At 40.9% G+C, this 22,831-nt stretch overlaps 1 protein-coding gene across 10 annotated transcripts in view; it reads left to right on the plus strand.

The window, feature by feature from the left end:
• PHLDB2 (pleckstrin homology like domain family B member 2) overlaps positions 1–22,831 on the plus strand; it is a 225,666-nt gene that overhangs the window by 72,892 nt on the left and 129,943 nt on the right. The gene's annotated exons all lie outside the window — the stretch shown is intronic.

Below are 22,831 nucleotides of genomic sequence, written 5' to 3' on the forward strand. Positions count from 1 at the left end.
GGGATTGAAGCAACTGGTCTTGCAAGTTAAAGCCTCTTGAAAGAATGTACACCCTTTAGCATCTTGCTGATTAAATCAAAGTACCTGAAAAACTGGAAGCTTTGCAAACAGGATATAATTATTGCTCTAGGGAAGTCCATATTTCCTCATCAAATCATGAAGAAAATGTATTGGACTGGCGTCAGGAGCGCTCTGCTCCCCCCTGTATTTTGCTACTTGCCAGCCTTGCTGGAGAAGGAACCCAGTTTTCCTCATCATTAAATGAAGGGAGGATTAGCCCAGTGTCTCAAAGCTTAGTGTATGCAAGCACCAGCTGTTTTTCTGATTTGTAGTTCCCCCCAAATTCTGCTTTGGGTGTTCTGTGGCAAGACCCAGGAATTTTGTTTACTGGCAGCCTGCTGATTGTGATTCTTAGAGTCTAGCCTACACACACAGACACACATGCACATATGTGCACATAACACACACAACATACACACACATTAAGAAACACTGATAATTAAAGTCTTTCTACCTTTCTGATTCTATACTTCTTTATTTGTCAGCTTGATCTGAGTAGTGTGATATTAGGCATACACTCTTGACTTTCAATATGCAGCAGGATTATTAAAAACAAATATCTTTTGCTCATTAAAACACTTTGGACTATGCCATTGTGATAAAGTCCAGGAGAGAGAAAATAATGATGCCTGAGTAGTGTTTATTTTTGCAGCCTGCATCCTAGGTAAGCTAGTGATTTTCCACTGTCGATTTTTATATTCAAAACAATACCCCAAGGTGAGATACTTGGAATATTCCGTTAGCACTCTCCACTCTTACTTCTTCCCTGCTACCAACAATGTCCCTGTGAGCTCTCAGAACCTGAATTCCAGTACTCAAATAAGAAACCAGTGCCTCTTTGCTATCTTTTATGTTCAATTTCATTTCCAAGGTCACTAATGTGTTTGAGGCCAGATAGATTTTTGGAAATACTGTATCCTTTTTGAGGATATTCCCACTCATTTAGAACTTCCAGGGCATCTTTCTGTGATCACTATTTGTTTTCAGTTGGTATGAATGGAACTTCAGACAGTTTCCTTGAAAGAGGGATACCTTCCATGGATGGTGTCTTTGGGAAACAGGGAATGCAAAAGCTAGTAGTTTGTAAAAACAGTACTCTGGAAGGGAAACGGAGAAGGACAGCACAAACACATGGCATCTGAGTTATCTAACAGAACCCAGATTTATTCAGTGATACAGTGGAAGGACCAGGGAACTATTTTTTTTTTTTTAAAGCCAAGGTTTAATAATGTAGCTGCTTAACATTGGAAGGGACCAATGAAGGAGGGAGGGATAATGACATCATTAGGACATTGTCACTTGGTCTCTTTGACTCAGTGAGGCCATGTCCAGACTTATGATAAGAATTCACATACCGTGGGTCATCCTGGGACAGTTGCTTGCTGCCTGGTTTCACCCGCCCTCGTTCAAGCAGCTTCATGGAGACAGGCTCTTGAGGGAAGGATTCAGATTGGGGCTCCATCAAACACCACTTGCCTTTGGCCCTCTGGAGCGAAAGTCAAAGAATATAGTTCAGAGTCAGACAAATTAATTTTTTACATTTTCTGATGACTTTTAAATCTTGTTCCAAAAGCTGAGGGAAAAGAGAACTGTTGGGCAGACTTCAGGGCCAGAGTCCAGAATGAAGTTCTGTGATCCTGAAAAGGAGATTTAGCCGGGAAGATACTACAGAGACTGACAGGATGCTTCTCCAATAGACTTATCACATTGCTTGTGCTGTTCATCTACGTAACTATCAATCATCAGACTGAGAGAGCTTCTTTAAGGGGGATACCAAGTCTTCACCCCCTTAAATCTAGCAAAGTGCTGTAGCATGTAATGGTGGTTTGTAGAGATCTGAGAGACAGAACTCCTGCTGAATAGAAACTTTCCATTCAAGTCTTTCAAAAGTGTATAATACTTTCTTTGGTGTTTCAGTGGCCCAGAAATTTTTGAAAAGGGGAACAGGAGTGGCATTTTCAATATGTTTAGGTTTCTCCTCCTTTTGGTCTTTAGTTAATCTGTAACAAATGTAAAATAATTAAGTGAGAGGGAAAGAGTAATGATGTAAGACTCAAGCAAACCTGTCAGGCTTTGTGTTTTTATGGATTTCCTTCTACTTGAATGTAAAAATTTTGACTGAAAGTCTGAAACATAGAATGCTACACACAACTGGAAATTATACAAAGATGTGGAAAGAACAACTAAAGGAAAGGAAGGTGGAAAAGTGCCAGAATTTGTTAATAACTATAAAGCAATTGGAAAAACTATAAAGCATATTTGAGGCCCCAGCCTGGTTAGACTTTCTTTTCTTTGCTGTCAGCTTTTGAGCTGAATAAAGAAGGAATATATTTTGAAGCTCATGATTCATTATGTGAGTGTGATTTTTAAGCCACTTAATTAGGGTGAATATATAATTTATCATCCAAACTGGGACACTGTTGCAAGTAAAAGGAGCACTAAACCAGGTCTGTCTCCGGGTAACCCAAACACATGCCTATTCTGCTCTCCATCCATTTAAGGGGCTTCTTTTTATTCTGTGTATGTTGTTCAAAATGTTCCATGTTTTAAACAAAACAGACTCATAAATACAGAGAACAAACTGGTGGTTGCCAGAGGGCAGAGGGTAGGGGGATGGGTAAAATAGATGATGTGAATGAAGAGGCACCAAATTCAGGTTATAAAATAAATAAGTCACAGGGATTAAAAGCACATCATAGGAAATATAGACAACAGTATGGTAATAACATCGTGTAATGACAGATGGTGACTACACTTACGGTGATCACAATGCAATGTATAGAACTGTCAAATCACTATGTTGTGTACCTGAAACTAATATAACATTGTATATCAACTACACTTCCGTAATAAAAATTTTTAAATATTCCATATTTTTCTCAAAGGGAAATCTAATTAATTAGACTCCCTCCATGGGCCAGCCTGAAGCAAATGTTGAGTGTGCTTCAAACACACCCGATTGCAGCTCAGCTGTGAGAACATGACCCAGGTTAGTGTTTCCCAAAAGGTGGAATACACGACCAAATGAGGATCTGATTTGGAGTCACAAAGGACAAGGAGCACTGCACAAAATAACATCTCATCACAGCAAGCAGGAAATTGGATCTACATGCTATATTATCACCTCTCCAAAAGGTATTAGTCTCCCACTATAACACATAATAGAACTTGGTCAGGTTTTAATGTAGCTGACATAATAACAGTGCTTTCCTTTCACTGTATTTCAGTAGATATATTTATTGCAAGTGATACTAGTTTTTCATTTATAATAATACCATTTTCTTTAAAAAATAAAGTGTAATAAATAGCCAATTAAATTACAGGTGATAGATTGATACTAATAAAAGAAATCTTTAAAAAAAAATCTTCAAAGCAGAACCATTAGATGAAATGATAAAAGAATTAAGAATTCTGACCCAACACATGTTTATTTCTGATCCATGGAATTGAGGGAGGCAAGTGTAGTTGATACAAGACTTCACTCATACTTAGGTTTTCTCTAAAAACCAAAACATGTTAGGAAAAGATAGCTTCCTGATCCCTAAATGAAATGGGAAGAGCCTGAGAACTTGCTAAAGTAAGGAAGGTCTGAATATATCAAGATCAGGAGATAAATAAAAAACTTGGTGAAAAGTAAGCAGAGGTTGAAAACGAAGGGATACTGACCCCCTTTGTTTAGCCATACATGGGATCATATACGAAGCAGAGAGGAAGAAAAGAACATCAAAAGGAGGACTTCAAAGTCTATGATCAATAATAAATTCTATAACAGAAGGAAGTATTTAACGGTGAGAATGGATGGCTCAGGAAATGAAATCTGTCAGGGTAGACACACCTACTATGATATCCCATTCAACTGAGACAAAATGGGATAAAAGTCTTTGCCACTTACCTTTACACCCAGATGTTCCCCATCCAACTCACATACAGCCACCTCACAATCCAATCTTACTCCTATTTTAGAGAAAGATTAGTATTTAAGCAAAGCTTCTTATGGAATCCTTCAACATTGAAACATGATGAGAGACATATGAGCTGGAAATGGGTTTTTGGAAATTGTCTGCATATCGGTGGTGACGAAATTATGATAGTGGATAAAATCCCAGTTTATACATCCCTCACAGACACCTTACCCATGCTATTGTCTGCAAGGAATATTCTCCTACAAACTTTCCCCTGGTCTGGCTAACTTTTACTAATCACAGTTCAGGTCACAGCTTAAACTCCCTTCCGTCTCCACCTGCGCCCTCAGTTCATGTTCACAGAGCCTACTTTAGCACAGCTCCCACAGTGCCATTGTTACTACTTATTTAATACTCCCTGTTAGACTTTAAATTCCTGAAGGGCAGAAATGGGCTTCACTGTGATATCCCCACCATCTGAGCTAGTCTGGCACACAGATGAAAGAAAAAGCGAGCGAGTGAATAACGACAAGCACACTGACCTGGCCTTTGGAGAGCCTAGGAGGAGAGGTGAGAACTGGCCAGAAGAGCAAGAAGGTCAAAGCAGGTGTGACTCAGACCAGAACAGCACACCAGAGTGCTCAGAAAATGTGGGTGCTGGGGGTGGGGGAGGGTGGAGATCAGCCCCTCCATCCAAAAGGGCCCTTCACATGAGTTGGGCTTGGTCATAACTGGCTTCAGAAGTGGGGAGGAGACTGGCTTGAAGTTTGGAGACACTGTTGCTGAACAGGTCCTTACAGCACTGGGATGTCTGCTCACTTAGTTTATAAGAGATCTCATCAACCTATGTGCTTTTTAATCTTCCGTGGTATAAATGACCTATCTACCCCATGGAGGTCATTGTTGAACCACATCTCCTTGGTCCATATAATTGAGGTGGGAGAAGGTGGAGCTAAGCCTGCTTTCCCCCACCCAATTATGCTTCCTCTATTAAAACTAGAATTAGTTATTCATATAGCTACCTAAATACAAATGAATCACTAGGAAAACATTTTCTGAAATTATCATAAAGAGAGGCAGCCAAGTAACTTTGGACAAGTGACTTGACCTCTCTGAATCTCAATTTCCTTATCTGTAAAGTTTACCTCTCAGGAAGGATGTGAGGCTCAAATACATAAAGTACCAAACACAAAATTGTCATTATTCATTGCAATTTATGGTAAACTTTGAGGAAATACAAATATTTCAGCATAATGTGATAACCTTCTCACTAAACATTAATTATTTTATTCCAAACATCAACCTGTGCTTCCCTTTAGATCTCAATAGACTATGAATTATTACTTTATCCTGAACATTTTGAGTCTTAGAAACCTTATAGGTTGGGGTACGTGAGTGTACAAGTCAGTGGAGACATGTCTTTTGGGCCTTATTTCTTTCTACACTAATCAGGAGAAAGCTTTTGGAGCCCATTTATTTGGGTAGGATTCACCTCTCAGATCCTGTTCTGTCTTCCCTGGAGGCATCCCCTTGTCCTACACTCAGAACACCTGCTCCATCCCCACCATCTGACTCCCTCCTGCCTCCAGCCCCCAAACTGGGGCTGTTCTTCTGGGGTTTTCCAGGGTGTCATCTTTACCTCCCACAACAGAATCATCAGATGTCTCACTCCAGACCTTCCCAAGCCAACTCTGTGGGAGTGAAGTTGGGAACTCACATTGGAGTGAGCTCCTCATATGACTCTTAGGTGCATAAAGCTTGAGGATCCTGGCCTGAACCCAGGAACAGCATTTCTGTGGGCAGGAAAGAGTGCCTGGGGCTTTTAGAGCAGGCCTGTGCTTTCACCACCCCTCAGGTCCCATTAGAATGCATGTGCCTCTTTCTCCATTGCCTGAAAAATGCCCCAACTGGATCATTTGTAGACCTGTTTTGCCCTTTGAAAACCCTAATGCAAAAACTGATACCTAGCCAAGTCTAGCTGTAGTAATTTGTGATGAGTTTATAGCTTAAATAACCAATTCTCCAAGTTAATAGGTTATAAGCTCACATCAGTGATCCCCAAAATGTAAAGCACTTGCTCTTGACAGTGGGAGAGATGACTTTAAATGGTACATGCATGCAGCCTAAGATAACAATCACTCACAAAGCAAGGGCATTTTCAATTCCCTTTCTTTTTTATTACATCAAGGAGTAAGACCAGTAGTGCTATGCCTTCTACACCTCACTAACACTTCCCAATCTGCCTTTCTTTTTTAATGTTTATTCATATTTGAGAGACAGAGACAGATAGTGTGCAAGCAGGTGAGGGGCAGAGATAGACAGAGTCACAGAATCCGAAACAGCTCCAGGCTCTGCGCTGTCAGCACAGAGCCCGACATGGGGCTGGAACTCATGAATGGGGAGACCATGACCTGAGCCGAAGTTGGACACTCAACCAACTGAGTCATGCAGGCACCAAGTCAATCTTCTTTTCTTAATAAAGAGAGAGTAGGTTTTGGGCTACAGCTTTCTTAAGAAGCAATATTTAACTAGACTGGAGTAAATTGTATAATTTTCTTTGTATTTCTTTTTATGGCTTTCTTCTATTGATTTTATAGTAGTGATATAAAATTTGCCTTTATGAAATTAAATATTAAACTGTGAGTTGATTCAAAGAAAAAATAATGGTCCAGTACATATATGGCATGGTAAAAATCATGAAGGGTGCAAATGAATGACTGAAGTTTTGGAAAAGCTGCCAAGCAGATAAAGACCAATGAGAAGGTTGGAGCAGTCCTTCCAATAAAATTAGAAAACAGGTTTTCATATTGTAACCCATGACATTATTAAACATTTATGTTTCATGCTGCTGTATGCAAAAGAGGAGCAGCTCATTTAACATTTCTTTTTTTTTTTTAAATGTTTTATTTATTTCTGAGAGAGAGAGAGACAGCATGAGCAAGGGAGGGTCAGAGAGAGAAGGAGCACAGAATCCAAAACAGGCTCCAGGCTCTGAGCTAGCTGTCAGCACAGAGCCTGATGCCGGGCTCGAGCCCACGAACTGTGAGATCATGACCTGAGCCGAAGTCGGACGCTTAACCGACTGAGCCACCCAGGCACCCCTCATTTAACATTTCTTGCATACAAGATGAGATATACCAATTATAGGTATAAGGGGGTGAGGTGTGGGAGACAAAAACCACCTTTTCTTTCTATGGGTCATCTTACAAAACAGTGCAAAACCCAAGAGTTGCTTATTGGTTGAGGGTATGGGCTGGTTTTACCACTTATACTAGTAATATCAGTATTTACCACATATTACATATGTATTAAATATGTACATACATCTATACATACAGAAGTATTTATATTTAAATATATGCATATTTAGAAACTAAGCACGATGCCCAGCGCATAGTAGGTGCTTAATACAAGCGTCTTGTTCCATTGTTATTTAACATTGGCATAGCTGCTACTCTTTATCGTTTTTTGTAATAGAAGTGAATCATTAGAAAGGTCACTATCTGAAGATGTCACATTTAAACTCTTTACAATTCCCATCTTTTAATTCTTTGCTCTTCAAATTAGGCTGGAGAGCAATTTAATCTCTTGTCCAAAATCCTTTTCCCATATTTTCTGGCATTTATATTGTTCCTTTCCAAGCTTTTATCTCACAGCCGGTTATATTTAGGACCATAGTTCCCCAGGTGGAGGTAGCCCAACATATAAACACAGACTCAGAACATCTGCAGCACTGGGGACCATGGCTTCTCAGATTTATAGACACACTAATAATAACAGTGCTTAGCTGACTGAGTTGTAAGAATTGATTCAGAATGAGTAGAGAGGATAGTGAACTTTGTATGCTTTAGTAATAATGTGTCTCTTAGGGGAAGAAAATAGGCTGGTGATAGATTATTTAAGCTAATAAGTACCTGACAAACTAAATTTTGTAGACCATTCAGCTTTTATCTCTTCTCTGAGGCACTATGGCTCCTTATTTTAATCAGTAATGTTTTTTCATTGTTTTATATAGTAATGTTTATTTCTGAGATTGATCTCTTGCATGAAAGCCTTTGGTAGAAGGTTGTGATTTCTGTTATATATAAGCTGAGTCATAGAAATGGGTTTTGGGAAGCCAGCCTTGCTTGAAAAGAAAGAAAAAATTAACTGCATGTATGTTTGTGTTTTTATTCAGTAAAGAATCAGAGAGAAATTTAATGGTCTTGTAAATGGAGCTAGAGTGGCTCTGGAGACAGGAGACTGAGACCGTCGTGGAGGCTGTAGGCTGAATAAATGATACACTCTGCTTCCTTTTTTTTTTTTAATGTTTTTATTTATTTCTAGGGGAGAGAGAGAGAGATACAGCGTAAGCAGGGGAGGGTCAGAGAGAGAGGGAGTCACAGACTGAAACAGGCTCCAGGCTCTGAGCTGGCAGTCAGCACAGAGCCTGACGCGGGGCTCGAACCCACGAACCGCGAGATCATGACCTAAGCGAAAGTCGGACGCTTAACCGACTAAGCCACCCAGGAGCCCCGATACACTCTGCTTCCTAAACTTAGTTCGGGTACAGGAAACTATGGAGCTACTACTATTCCAGACCACTGCAATAAAGCAAATATCGCAACAAACCAAGTCAAATAAATTTTGGGGTTTTCCAGTACATAAAAAAAGTCATGTTTATACTATATTGTAGTCCATTAAGTGTACAATAGCATTATGCCTAAAAAAAGTGCAAACTTTTTTTTTAATTTAAAAATATTGTATTGCTACTGAGTCCAGTTTCTCTCATTGAGATCTACTCTCAAGTCTCCTGCTTAACCCCATTATCCAAGAACTCTAGGAACTGACTTTACCCCAAGTGAACTAGTCCTACTTCCACTCTCTAAGAGCCTGATTGGACCATGGTTGCCATGTTTTCTTAATATGAGATACTGTCACTGGGTTGAAGATGGATCTTACAAGGTCAAACCCCTCGTAGCAGTAATGCCCTTGTTAGCTGGAGTATTGTTGTGCTGTGGTGAGACCCAGTTGTGAGACTTCAAAGCTGCAGCTCTCTCATGTTATTTTCCATGAGGCTGACACCAGTCCAGACTGGCCGAATCCTAAGGAAATTCTGTCATTCACTACATGATGTACTATAATCATTCCTATACACCTTGAACTCTGGTCACCATACTAGGTGCTTCCTTTCTCCGAAGTCAGTTTTATTTCACAGATCTTGTTGCTTTTCCCTTTCAATGTGTCTGTCAACATGTCCACGCCCATCCTGGTTCACAATGGTAAATCTTCTTAACTTCAGAGATACAGAATTCTAACAAATTTTTCTGTATGGGAACCTAAGGGGAAAAAAGAGTAAAACAGGGATGCCTGGGTGGTTCAATCAGTTAAGCGTCTGACTCTTGGTTTCGGCTCAGGTCATGACCTCACGATTCGTAAGTTCAAGGCTCGTCTCAGGCGCTGTGCTGACAGTATGGAGTCTGCTTAGGATTCTGTCTCTCCTACTCTCTATGTTCCTCCCCCTGCTCCCTGCCTGCTCTCTCTCAAAAATAAATAAACATTTAAACAAAACAAAACAAAAAACAGGGTTGATAACCTATCTGAATTCAAGGTCACTTAGTCTTATTCATCTCTAATCACCTGGTGTGGAAAACCTGTCTACATCGTTAATACATGACATAGCCCAAAATATCCCAATACACTCCGGCTGCTTCCACCTGGGAGACATCGAGTACAGGAGAGCTTCATTTCAAATTCTAGTTTGTTTACTTGTTTGTTTCTTTTCTGGAGAATTTATGTAACAGTGAATTTGGAGAAGCTGCTGGAAATGTCCAAAAAACCAAAGTGGGTGTCCTAGAAATATAATTAGTATATTCTCTCTGGGTATACTATACTGCCTTTGAGAAAACAAACCCCTTATTTTCTCAATCCTGATGTTGTTTATCCTTTAGGAGATATCCCCCTATCATATCATAGCTCGTTCTGGTTTTCTTTCTTCTGTGAACCCCAAAGACAAACAAACCCCGATGGGGTCCATCAATTTAAATCTCAAGACACATCCAGGTTTATCAAATAAATTTTGGGGCTGGAAACCAAGCAAAGTTGGTGAGAGCTGTCAGACTTCATTTATAAACCACATCTGGCACAGAAAGAAATATTTCTCAGGCTCTAGTGGTCATGGTGGCATGGTATGAAATGTCTCAGGCTTTGAAGAAAAGCAGTGTCCAAGTGGAAGTTTCAACCAAAGGAAACTTGGACTCAGGTCAAACCATCCTTGCCCTAGTGGCTTGAGGTTGTTCCTCTTTGTTTTTCTTGAGCTCTCTAGAGAGAATCTGACCACATTCTTCTGCCTCTAATTACTACATGTAGAATCAGAGTTGGCAAAGGACTTGATCGTCAGCTAGTCTGAGTCACAAATTCCTTTACTGCTGTAATGATTGACATAGATGATCAAGAGTACAAATGAATACTCTCGGCCTAAATATTTAAAAGTTAAAAACAAAGCTAAAAATGATTAAGTAGATATGTTTTATCAATGTTAACTTTAAAAAGTACCTTCATAACTACCTGAAAAACAAAGTTCAAATATAGGATTCTAAAGCCCTTAGAATTCCACTCTAAAACATAGCAATGCAGGGAAAGCCTAATCCTGGCCCTGAGACCCTTCTCTTTTCGATCTCAGATCCATTTAACACTGTGTTGCATTTCACACTAGTTCACACCTATTAATTCAATCCACATTAGCTGTGAACTATTGCCCCATGGTCACTTCTCAGACTTGGGTACTATATATCTTTGTGAGACAGATCTATACAGGCTATAAACAGATGCTTTGGGCATGGGACTCCCAGATCTGGAGTATTCACTTAGTGGTCAAGAAGGAGAGGGAAGAAGAAGAAATCCAGAAAGGCAGACCCAGAAGAGCATGACCAGAATGGGGTCTCTAAAGTGTGGGACCCATTGCAGGGGTCTATTTGCTCAAGTACAAGAGTGGTACTGTAGTTCACTAATACCAAGACTTGTCAGGATATTAACTCACTTTTGAATTGAGATGGCAGCATAACATTAGAACAAATTGCAGAGTCAGACGCAATTCTGCATTCAAACCTCAGCCACCAAAATGTGCTAGTTGAAAGAGTGCAATCACAGAACCAGAGTTAGTTCTAAGAAAGTGTCTGAAGTTCTCCCTCCCTAGAGACCTCAAGGAATTCTCCTGTTAGGTCTTACCTGGGTCCTGTGCTAAAATCCCCCAAGATTCTGAGTTTCTAGTGTGACTCTCAGATGAGCCAAGTCTGCCTTCAGAAACTCTCCCAAGAGAGGACACAAAGAAACGGATGTCTTACCACCTTGATGGATTTCACATACCTTTTCTGGGCCAGATAAGACTCAGTTCTTCTAAGACCCAAGACACTGGGTCAGAAAGCCCAAGAGATTGGCTTTTCCATGGTTCTAAAGGATGAAGGCATAAAGACCCTGTGTCAGTGTGATGGACATCCATCCATATAATCTGCTAAATGGGCTGGCTGGTGGGTCCTCATGGAGGGCTTGGCTTCAACACAGATTATTTATTTTATCATAAAATAATAAACAAATATGATTTATTTTTGAGGAATTAACTCACGTGATTATTTACAGGCTGGAAAGTTCAAAATCAGCAGGGTGAGCTTGTAGCTGCAGACTTGAGGAGAACTGATGTTGCAGCTCTAGCTGGAAGGTAGTCTGTGGGCAGATTTGCTTCCTTTTTGGTGGAGGAAGTCTCCTTCTCTCTTTTTTTTTTTTTTTAATTTATTTCTAGGAGAGAGAGAGACAGCGTGAGCAGGGGAGGGTCAGAGAAAGAGGGAGACTCAGACTCTGAAACAGGCTCCAGGCTCTGAGCTGGCAGCCAGCACAGAGCCCGACGCGGGGCTCGAACCCACGAACCGCGAGATCATGACCTAAGCGAAAGTCGGACGCTTAACCGACTAAGCCACCCAGGTGCTCCTCTCCTTCTCTCTTAAGACCTCCAACTGATTGGACAAGACCCACTCACATCATGGAGGTTAAGCTGCTTTACTCAAAGTCTATTCATTTACGTGTTAATTCCATCGTTAAAAAACACTCTCACATTAATATCCAGACCTGTGTTTGACCAAATATCTGGATTCCGCGGCCTAGAGAAGTCAACACAAAATTAACCATCAGAGGCTCCATGCCCACGAATCTGTTCTTAGGTAAAACGACACTAATGATACTAAAAATAGGACCTTGTTTGCTAAGTGCTATTACATTTTTAAAGTTGTATTTAAACATATCCATCTACTGCTCTATGTAGGAAAACGTCAGTAACTCAGAGGCTGCCCAGTGGGCTGTCTGATGGTCAGAAACTGTAGGTCTCGTTTCCATTCCAGACTGCTGGCAGGCAAAAATGTCAGTGCTGAAAAGACATATAACTTCCATGGGTAACAGCTTTCCTGGGCATGATCACATTCCACAAATATGAGTGATATGTCGAGCCCCCTAAATAAAATCAGGCCAGGTTACTTATACCCATACTGATTACCTTTCCAGTCCATTTTATGAAGCCAAGAACCTTAGGCTGTAAAGTTGGGTAGTAGTGCCTCGTGTGATATTTTTTTCTCCACTTCTTTTGTACTTTGTGCCGGAGCAGGTGAGCAGGGAAGGTATCTCTCCCACTTTATCTATAATTCATTTTATCTATAAAATGGGTTAAATTTATAGTTTTGGTTTAAAGGGTTTAGAATGAAAGTTTTTAAATATAAAACTTCTTTATATATATAAAATGAAAGAGATACTTGTTTTCTATCTATAAAAATAATCTGAATTCACTAAGGATTCTAGGAATCCAAAGAAAATTTCCTATGCTTTACTGACACTCAAATTAGAAGTCAAAGGGGCTCTGTCATCTGTTCAATATAAACTAACCAGAGGAAAAGGGAAATAAATTTGCAGGATTCTAAGTAGGAATATTAAATATTATAATAACAGTGTGAATTAAACACCAATTACATATGGCAAACACTGCCAGGCAGCTTATGTTTACATTATTTCTAGTTCTAAATATAAGACAGTATCATTTCTCCCAATTTGAAGGTAAGATAAGACTCCGTAAGTTTCACTGACCTGCCTGAGGTACACTGAATACAACTTGCTCTGCTTGGATTCAAGCAGCTCTTTCCTCTCTGACTCCTCTCACCTCATGAGTATCCAGGAAACCCTCAAACTTTCAGTGGACATAGAAAATAGCCCCGACTCCCTGAACTGAAAATCCCTTTGTGCAGTCTCCAGATCACCTCAGGCTTCTGGAATTTTCTCCCTCCCTCTTAAAGAAGGGGAATTTATTACATGCCAGTAAAAATTAGACAAAAGGGGCTCAAAAGTCAAGGCACACAGTCCTTTTCCTGTGAGCTCTAGGCACGATTGGCAAATTGCAGAAGAGAAAGCCCGAGGGATTACATTGAAGATTTGAGCTCTTTTCTTACTTCATCCCTCTTTGGCCCAAATCAGGGACAGAGAACAGTCGCAAACGTCACCGAAACTTTCCTTCCTTCACTTATTCTCTCCTTTATTTATTGATCACATAGTACATACCAGACATAGCACTACAGATGAGGACATGAAAGGTACAGTCTCTGCCCTTGAGGGACTCACTCCCTAGCCCTGGAGGAAAACAAATATACACATAATTATAATATATCTGGTTAAGTAAGCGAACAGATTATGTAACGGATAGTCTGGGAGCAAAGAAAGGGCCTTAAGGCACCAGACATTTGCTCTCCTGGAGAAGCCTCAGTCACGATGACTGGGTCAGGTGACTGAAGCAGCAGCTTCGGTGGCATTAGCAGCACGCGGATCACCTGTGGTGCTAGGGTGCTCAACCAGCCTGACTGCCAGAGTCACCTGCAGCCAGGTGACCTCAGGGGCCAGGAGGAAGATGAAATATTGGATCATCCCTTCTGCTTCAGACCAGAATTCTTGATTTGACTAGAGCTGCAATGCCAACCGTTGCTTCGGCTGAGAGCTGAGGGATGGAACAAATGTTCTTGCAAGTTGAACCCGTTGGTACCCTGGGCTAGCCTGCCTGAGAAAATGCTTGTTACTATGTTTGCAGAGACTTCCCAATAATATGTCGTTTGAATCAACCCAACCTAGAAATTTCAAATACAGCAGCGTCACATTCACAATGGTCACAGAAAGGGTGGTTACTGTTGAAGGAATTGAGGAATCGTGTGTCTATAGACAATAAGAAGTTAAGGCAAATCATCGCTGATCTCCAGGCTCACTCTGCCATCTAGAACTGTGGGGTAGAGTCTGTCTAAAGTTCTTTCCCTAGCCCTTGCGCACACACTGACCCGTGTCCACCAGGCTTTCATAAACCTAGTGAAGGCATGTTTACCCCTGCATGGAGACAGATATATTTACAGCAAACTTAAAATGGAGACAAATTTCAACAAGCTATATTATAGTATTATAGCTTTCCTTTTCCTTCCCTCTCCCCTTTTTAGGTTTATTTATTTTGTGAAAGAGATAGAGAGAGAGAGTGTGGGCAAGCATGAGTGGGTGGGGGGTGGGGGTGGGGGCGAATCCCAAGTAGACTTCATGCCTCCATGCTGTTGGCACAGAGCCCAATGCAGGGCTCAATCTCACGAACCATGAAACATGACCTGAGCCAAAGTTCAACACTTAACTGAGACACCAGGTGCCCCGAGTAGACAAATTTGAAGTCACGATCAGTATGCATTAATATCTTTTGGGTCTTTAGAAGGACCTAGTCCTTACAAAATGCAGAATGTATGCTGGGTTCATTTACCATTAACTGGGTTCATTACCATTAAAAAGTGTTTCTTCTTGATTTCTCTGTGATTGACCTGATGTTTTTCACCAGCCTGATTTCTTCTGGCAGGTGTGTGTGTGTGTGTGTGTGTGTGTGTGTGTGTGTGTCTATATGTCTGTGCTTGGGGAGGGGGGTGTGCATGGAAGGAAGGGGTGGAGGCGTGCTGTGTGGACATTTAGTTCAACCCAGTAGTCTTATCTGTCTCTTGAAGTAACTTGGTCTCAGCTTGGATTACTGACAAAAATGCTTAGTCTTTCAGAGCCCCATTTCCTCTACCTATTAAGGGGTGGACATGTAGCTCTGGATCACTGAGAGGAGGCATGATTCTGGGACCTACACTGTGCTGCCTGGAACTTTGCTGTCCCTTCTGGGGAGTGGCGGATCCCAGCTGCGCCCTGCACTGACGATTCTGTTGGCATCTGCTGCTGAAAGCCACAGCTGGTGGACTTCAGAATTTATGGTCTGTTCTCTCAGCTCATCTGGACCCAGGAATTTCTCCTGATGACTCAGCCCCCCTCAGTGGTACTGTGCATCCCTCCTGACGTCTGACTGCTCTTCCCTTGTGGGTCCCACCCAGCTCAGGTGTTCGGTACTGCAACTCCCAACGCCAGAACCATGTTGCCCTCACTTGGTGACTTTCAGCCAACCTTCCCCACCCCTCCTGGGGCAAGTGGGAATTTTTTAGTGTGTCTATGCCATGTGGGAGCTAAGCTAAATTCCAGGACTGTCTAATCTATACCACTTTTACTTTTCATATGACAACTTCTTAAGGGTTGAATCGTGTCCCCAAAAACATATTTGAAGTTCTAACCGCCAGTAACTCAGAACGTGATCTTGTCTGGAAATAAGGTCGTTGCAGATATAAGGTAGCTGAGATGAGGTCACGTAGGAGTAGGGTGAGCCCTCGCCCCAGCATGACTCATGTGCTTATAAGGAGAGAAGACACCCGGGCACAGATGTGGCAGGGGAGAATGCCACGTGACTGCTGCAGCTGCAAGCCTGAACGGCCAAGGGCTGCTCGCAAACACCAGGAGCTAGGAAGGATTCCCAGCAGAGTTTCAGTGCAAGTATGGCCCTATTGAGTTCAGACTTCTATCCTCCAGGACCATGAGACAATCAATTCCTGTTGATTGAAGCTATCCGGTTTGTAGTACTGTGTTAGAGCACCCACCCCAGCTCTAACACACAACCACCCCAGAGAGTTGGGATCTTTTGGGCCCAAAGAGGGGACCTCCTTCCAGGATCCCAAAAGGAAGCAAGACAGACACTGTGGGTTCTCCTCGCTCTAATATGGCCCTGTCCCACCCCCACGCCCACCACCTCGCAGCCCTGGAGGTCTGGCTCCTGACAGTTAAGCAGAACCCAAATGGTCAAGCTTCCCTAGCTAGCTTCCTTCTCTTATCTGACTCAGACACCCGTTTTCTAAAGCTCTACAATTACATCCACCACTTCTTGGTATATTTTAATTAATTTAATTTTTTCCAAAGAAAGTTACACATTTAATTCTTTTAAGATATACTTATCAATTAGCCCCCCAAAAACAACTTTGCCTTAAAAAATGAGTCTAAAGTCTTGTGATAAATTTCCCTTAAATTATTTTTTTAATTATAATTCATTGTCAAGTTGGCTAACACAGAGTGTATATACAGTGTGCTCTTGTTTTCAGGCATATATTCCCATGATTCATCACTTACATACAATACTCAGTGCTCCTCCCAACAAGTGCCCTCCTCATTGCCCATCAGCCATTTTCCCTCTCCCCCAACCCTCTACATCAACCCTCAGTTTGTTCTCTATATTTAAGAGTCTCTTACGGTTAAGAGTCTCTCTCTGTTTGAGACTATTTATTCCCCTTCCCTTCCTCCATGATCTTCTGTTAAGTTTCACAAGTTCCACATATGAGTGAAAACATATGGTATCTGTCTTTCTCTGACTTATTTCACTTAGCCTAATACCCTCCAGTTCCATCCCCATTGTGGCGAATATCAGGATTTCATTCTTTCTCATTGCCATGTAGTATTCCATTGTATATATAAACCACATCTTCTTTATCCATTCGTCAGTTGATGGACATTTAGGCTCTTTCCATAATTTGGCTATTGTTAAAAGCACCGCTATAAACTTTGGGATACATGTGCCCCTATGAATCAGCACTCTTGTATCCCTTGGATAAATTCCTAAGAGTGCTATTGTTGGGTCTTATGATAGTTCTATTTTTAATTCTTTGAGGAACCTCTACACTGTTTTCCAGAGTGGCTGCACTAGTTTGCATTCCCACCAACAGTTCAAGATTGTTCCCATTTCTCTGCATCATTGCCAACATCTTTTGTTTCTTGACTTGTTAATTTTTAGCAACTTTGAATGGTGTGAGGTGGTATCTCAATGTGGTTTTAATTTGTATTTCCCTGATGATGAGCGATGTCGAGCATCTCTTGGTATTTTAAAGAAACCAAAAGGAAGGAAGGAAGGAAGGAAGGAAGGAAGGAAGGAAGGAAGGAAGGGGACAGGAAAGGAAAGGAAAGGAAAGGAAAGGAAAGGAAAGAGAAAGAAAGAAATATAAAACATACTTTTCTCCCTCCCAAACCAAATCTAGCTTTCGAGTCTTTTGCAGACTCAAATATGCCCCTTGGGATACTAGCAGCTGACTGTTGACTGTCTCATTGTCTTTACAAGTCTGAGTAAATGGATGGATCATCACACGTACCCGTGATGCAAAGGCTCAGGCACAAATGATACTTGAGAGCAGAGCCGTCAGGTGCAGAACGATTGCTCTGTTCACTTTCCCATGTGCAGATGACTTGTAACCATGCTCTCTCCTCTCCATGAGAAGTGAAGAGATCCTAGCCATACACTCTCATCTTCCAACCCATTTGCTGGTCTGCACATTTCCCTCTGGCAGCCTGGACCAGAAAGAGTCTGCCAGGCATGCTGTCAGCCATGGGGGTCCTCGGGAGTCAGAGACAGGTTCTTATAAACAGATCTTTTATCTGACCCATTTGGTAGCTTCAAATGCTCAGTCTTACTATTTGTTAATGGTCATGATGGTTTTTCTACTTACTGTATAGCCTTGTCCTCTCAGGCTCTCTGGAATGAACACTACTGGTGGCCTTCAGCCTTTACTCTTCTTTTTTCCTCTCCAGTAGAACTGTGATATTGTTTAGGTGCCCAGCCCTTTCTGACATAGCCCATGTCTCTCAGCGACCTGTTAGGTGAAAAGGTTATCCCATAACTTCCTCCTGTGATTGAATCAAGAGTGGGTATGTGACCCCAAATCTGCCTATGGGGCTCAAAGAGCTTCTGCTGGAGACTTCCAGGAAAAAAACTTTCTTGTCTTTAGGGGTCCTTTGGAAACCCAGTTTCCTTTACACTGAAAGTGGAGGGTAAAGCATGTGACCCTGACTGAAGCTGGCAGCTACCTTGTAATTAGAAGGAAAACTGTCCTTAGGATGAAGCTTGTGCTCCACAGAGCTCAGCAATGAAACACCTCTGGCCCCCCAACTGTAGCCCATGTAATCCTTGACGTCCAGTTACATGAGTCACTGACTTCTCATGCTGTTTAAACCAATTCAATGGACATGTTATTGAGAGTATCCTAATAGATACAAACTATACTGGACACCTTAGAGTCTGTACAATGTGGGGGAAAAGCCACAGATCAGGTTAGCTTGTCAGTCAAACACACATGAATAATTCCACCTGGGTGTTCATGAAACCATAAGGATTTGTTCCTTATATTTCTACCTCTACACACTTTGCTTTTTTATACCATCTCTTGATGGTCTCATTTAACATGTAACCTATAAATTCAAAGAATGACAAATTCCATGGTGTACTTCTGAGGAGTGGGCTCTTTTTAGCTTTAACAGTTTCAGTAATACATAGGTGAGAAAACAGAATACTAAAAAGACTTGCTTAAGCCCACAGATTTCCGTAATCTAGGTAATCATCACAGACACAAACCAGTGTAGAACAATTCAACAAACACACAGAAGGCTGAGATTTTCTCTAAAGAGCTGGATCCAGCTTCCTGCCTTTGTGTCAATCAATATACTTCTGCTTTGGTGATATATGAAGGTCTTGCACCATCAAAAGGAGAGGTCTGTAGGGAGACATTAAGTTATTAGTTTCAAAAGATTCTCATGTTTTTGAACTCTTAATAAAGCCAAGCATACAGGGAAATGCTTGGAGTAAAGTAAGATAAATAGACATTTTCCATTGGAAGGACCCACTAAACCACACTTCCTTTTAAATACCCTCTTATGCACTGAATTATTATTAAGGTTTTTCATTTAAATGTTCTCAATTTTTGGCTCACTTGAATCATTAGCCTATAAGGGAGCTGAAGAAAAGAAAGATTGAAACAATCAATTAGCTTCCCTTTGGTTGTTTTAAGAATCTTAATTTAGGAAAGAATTCTCTGGAATAAAACGTGAATTATCTTGAAATTAATCTTTGTCATCTCTTTTTAGTATGTTTGTTATAATTAATATAATATAGTATTAAATATTGGATTGTTTTGTCAAATAGTCTTTCAAATAAAGCCTCAGGAATATACCAGTCAGGGTGTAGCCACTCTGGAGAATAGTATGGAAATTCCTCGAGAAACTAAAAATAGAACTATCCTATTGTCCAGCAATTGCATTATTATGTATTTACCTAAAGGATAAAAAAATACAGATATGAAAGGATACATGTACCCCAATGTTTATAGCAACATTGTCAACAATAGCCAAGCTATAGAGAGAGGCCAAATGTCCATTAACCAATGAACGGATAAAGAAAATATGGTGTGTATGTGTGTGTGTGTGTGCGTGTGTGTATAATGGAATATATAATGGAATATTACTCAGCCATTAAAAAAGAATGAAATCTTGCCATTTGCAATGATGCGTATGGAGCTATAATGTATTTTGCTAAGAAAAATAAGTCAATCAGTGGGGCGCTTGTGTGGCTTAGTCGGTTAAGCGTCCGACTTTCGCTTAGGTCATGATCTCGAGGTTGGTGGGTTCCCTGCGTCGGGCTCTGTGCTGACTGCCAGCTCAGAGTCTGGAGCCTATTTCAGAGTCTGTATCTCCCTCTCTCTCTGATCCTTCCCTGCTCACGCTGTCTCTCTCTCTCTCCTAGAAATAAAAATATTTAAAAAAAAAAGAAAAATAAGTCAATCAGAGAAAGACAATTATCATATGATTTCACTCATATGTGGAATTTAAGAAACAAAACAGGTAAATATATGGGAGGTGGGGGGAGGAAAAGAAAGGGAAACAAACCACAAGAGACTCTTAATGATAGAGAACAAACTGAGGGTTGATGGAGGGAGGTGAGTGGGAGATGGGCTAGATGGGTTATGGGTACTAAGGAGGGCACTTGTGATGAGAACTGGGTGTTGCATGTAAGTGATGAATCATAGATTTCTACTTTTAAAACCAATACTGCACTGTATGTATGTTAACTGAAATCTAAATTTAAAAAAAGGTAAAAAAGTATACTAGTCAGATAATACTCTTTCCATATGGTATTTCGTGGAATGATCCAATTATTCAAAAGGATAAACCTGGAACATTGGGGATGAATTTACCTACATGTTCCTTACTCAAAACTAGAAAGTGTAGTTTTCTGAGGTCTATGGGTAATCTTAAGCACTTGTGCCATTTTTCTTTTCTTTGCCTAAGCACTGAGGGATTTTGGCAGCTTAAACAAGAATTGGACCCTATGTTTTCTCTCAAATAGGTAGAGTCAGGACACAAGAAAACATGATAACACTAGAAACAAGGAGGAAATCTTTAAAGCCTAACAGTGATGCCATAATTTGGGCCCATTAGCCAAGGAAGGAATCTGGGAACTCTGCCATCCCACATTCTTTTGGCAATTCTGCCCAGGGAGGTGTGGTCATGTGGTGAGAAGGTGAGGGTGGGGGCAGGGTGTGAAGTTCAATGAACCAGAACCCTCTGAGAGAAGCAACCTACCTCTGGGAGCAAACTAGGGCTACATATGTGTAATTTCTCGGTGTAGGACTTGTTCCAGCCAAGACTTGCTGGGTGGTTTGAAATCACACTCCTCAGCCTTTGCTTATAACAAGCACAAGTCTGTTCACTGAGAATGACAAGCTGTTCATTACGGCATTTTGGGGTTTCTATTTAAGCCTAAAATGTTTGGAATAAGTAATGCCAACACAAATGATGAAGCATTCACAACCCTAGATAAATAAATTTCTATCTTATTTCATGTAAGTTATTGCTAAATGAACATAAAGCAACTCAGCCATCTCTACTTATTAACGTGGATGGGAATACAAATAGAATCTAAAGATTTCCAAGAAATAAAACCAATAAATTTAAGGTAGTCTGTGGTTTGATTAAATTAATTTAATTAATTGGATGCTTTGACTTGTACAATGCTCTCCTTTGCTTTCTTTGTTCTGAAAGCAAATACTGAGGACCTCTGGATAATGATGCCAAGTTAGGCTCCATGTGATAGAGGAAACCTAATGAAGATATTGGCTATTATTGGCCCATGCTTGAAAGAAATTGTGCATAACACATACTAGGTGCTAAGTCAGTGGACTTGTCAAATGCTGAATAAATAATCTATAGCAAAACAACAACAGCAGCAGCCAGAAATCAGTTCTCCCATTATATTTTAATTATATTTTTTTCATGAGCATATGATTCTATTAAATGAAAATAAATCACTCTCTTTAGAGTGAATTTAAAGTGGACCCAAGGATCTAGATAAAACTCTAGTGAGTGTAGAAAGTACTTGGTAAAGTGCTATGAAGCTTCTTATAAAGAACAGAGTCATCAGGGGGCACCTGGGTGGCTCAGTTGGTTAAGCGTCCAACCTCAGCTCAGGTCATGATCTTGCGGTTCATGGCTTCAAGCCCCACGTCAGGCTCTATGCTGACAGTTCAGAGCCTGGAGCCTGCTTTAGGTTCTGTGTTTCTCTCTTTCTCTCCTCCTCCCCTGCTCATGTACTATCTCTGTCTCAAAAATAAATAAACATTTAAAACGAAAGAATAGGGTTATCAGAATGGAAGCTGAACTCTGCCTGGAATTTAAGTCCCACATGTGTGCTTCTTGCTGGCTGTGCACCCTTGGGGAAGTTATTTTAACCTTGTTAACTTTAAATTTTCTCATGTGTAAAATGGAAAAAAAAGATACTATCTATCTCATGCATTTTTAGTGACTATGAAGGGAGCTAATGTACAAAGGCAAATGGTGGCCCTTTATAGCAAGAACTCCATTAATGTTGACCATCATTGTTGGCTTTTTCTTCTTCCCCTTCTTCTTCCCCTTCTTCTTCTTCTTCCCTTCCTCCTCCTCCTCCTCCTCCTCCTCCTCCTCCTCCTTCTTCTTCTTCTTCATCAGAGGTGGGAATTCCTTATTGCTCATCCTACAACATGTCAAGATTGCCAAGGGTAAATAAAGGAAAGGAAAAACAAAAATAAGCAGAGGTGCTGCTAAATCACATTCTTAAAATTTCTTACCTGGTTTCTTCAGGCTTGTCTTCCTCAGATCAGTCCTCCATGCTATCAAAGTGACCTGTTCAGAACGGAAACCTGACCGTATCACTCCTCCAATATCTAACTCAGTTGGCTGGTCCCTACTAGGCAGACTCCAGGGCCTTACTGTGGTGTCTGAGGAGGGTCTCTAGGAACTAAACCCCTTTTTCCTCCATGAGCTCCAGTTCTGATCAAGCAAACCAGATCAGATCTAATACATCAGGTAGATCTGGCTAACTCCTGGCCAAATCCTACTCCATTATGACTTAGTTAAACACACACACACACACACACACACACAAACTGAGCAACTCAGCTCAGCCTCTGTTACCTCCTGGGAAGCTATGTGCCTACCCACTTGTCAAATTGCTTTCTAAGAACACTACACTATGAACTCTGTATAGGTAGGGTCCCAGGGCTCACCATTATACTTGGCATTTTCTAAGGGCTCACTATTTCCAAAGGAATGGCCAGATAAATAAATGAGTGAATATGCATCAGATAACCAGATGCAAAGTATATAGATGCATAGTTTCTGGACCCAAGTACCCTTGTAGGTCT

Source organism: Hyaena hyaena, unplaced genomic scaffold, assembly GCF_003009895.1.
Source record: "Hyaena hyaena isolate Hyena2069 unplaced genomic scaffold, ASM300989v1 scaffold_366, whole genome shotgun sequence".
Classification (NCBI taxonomy): Eukaryota; Metazoa; Chordata; class Mammalia; order Carnivora; family Hyaenidae; genus Hyaena; species Hyaena hyaena.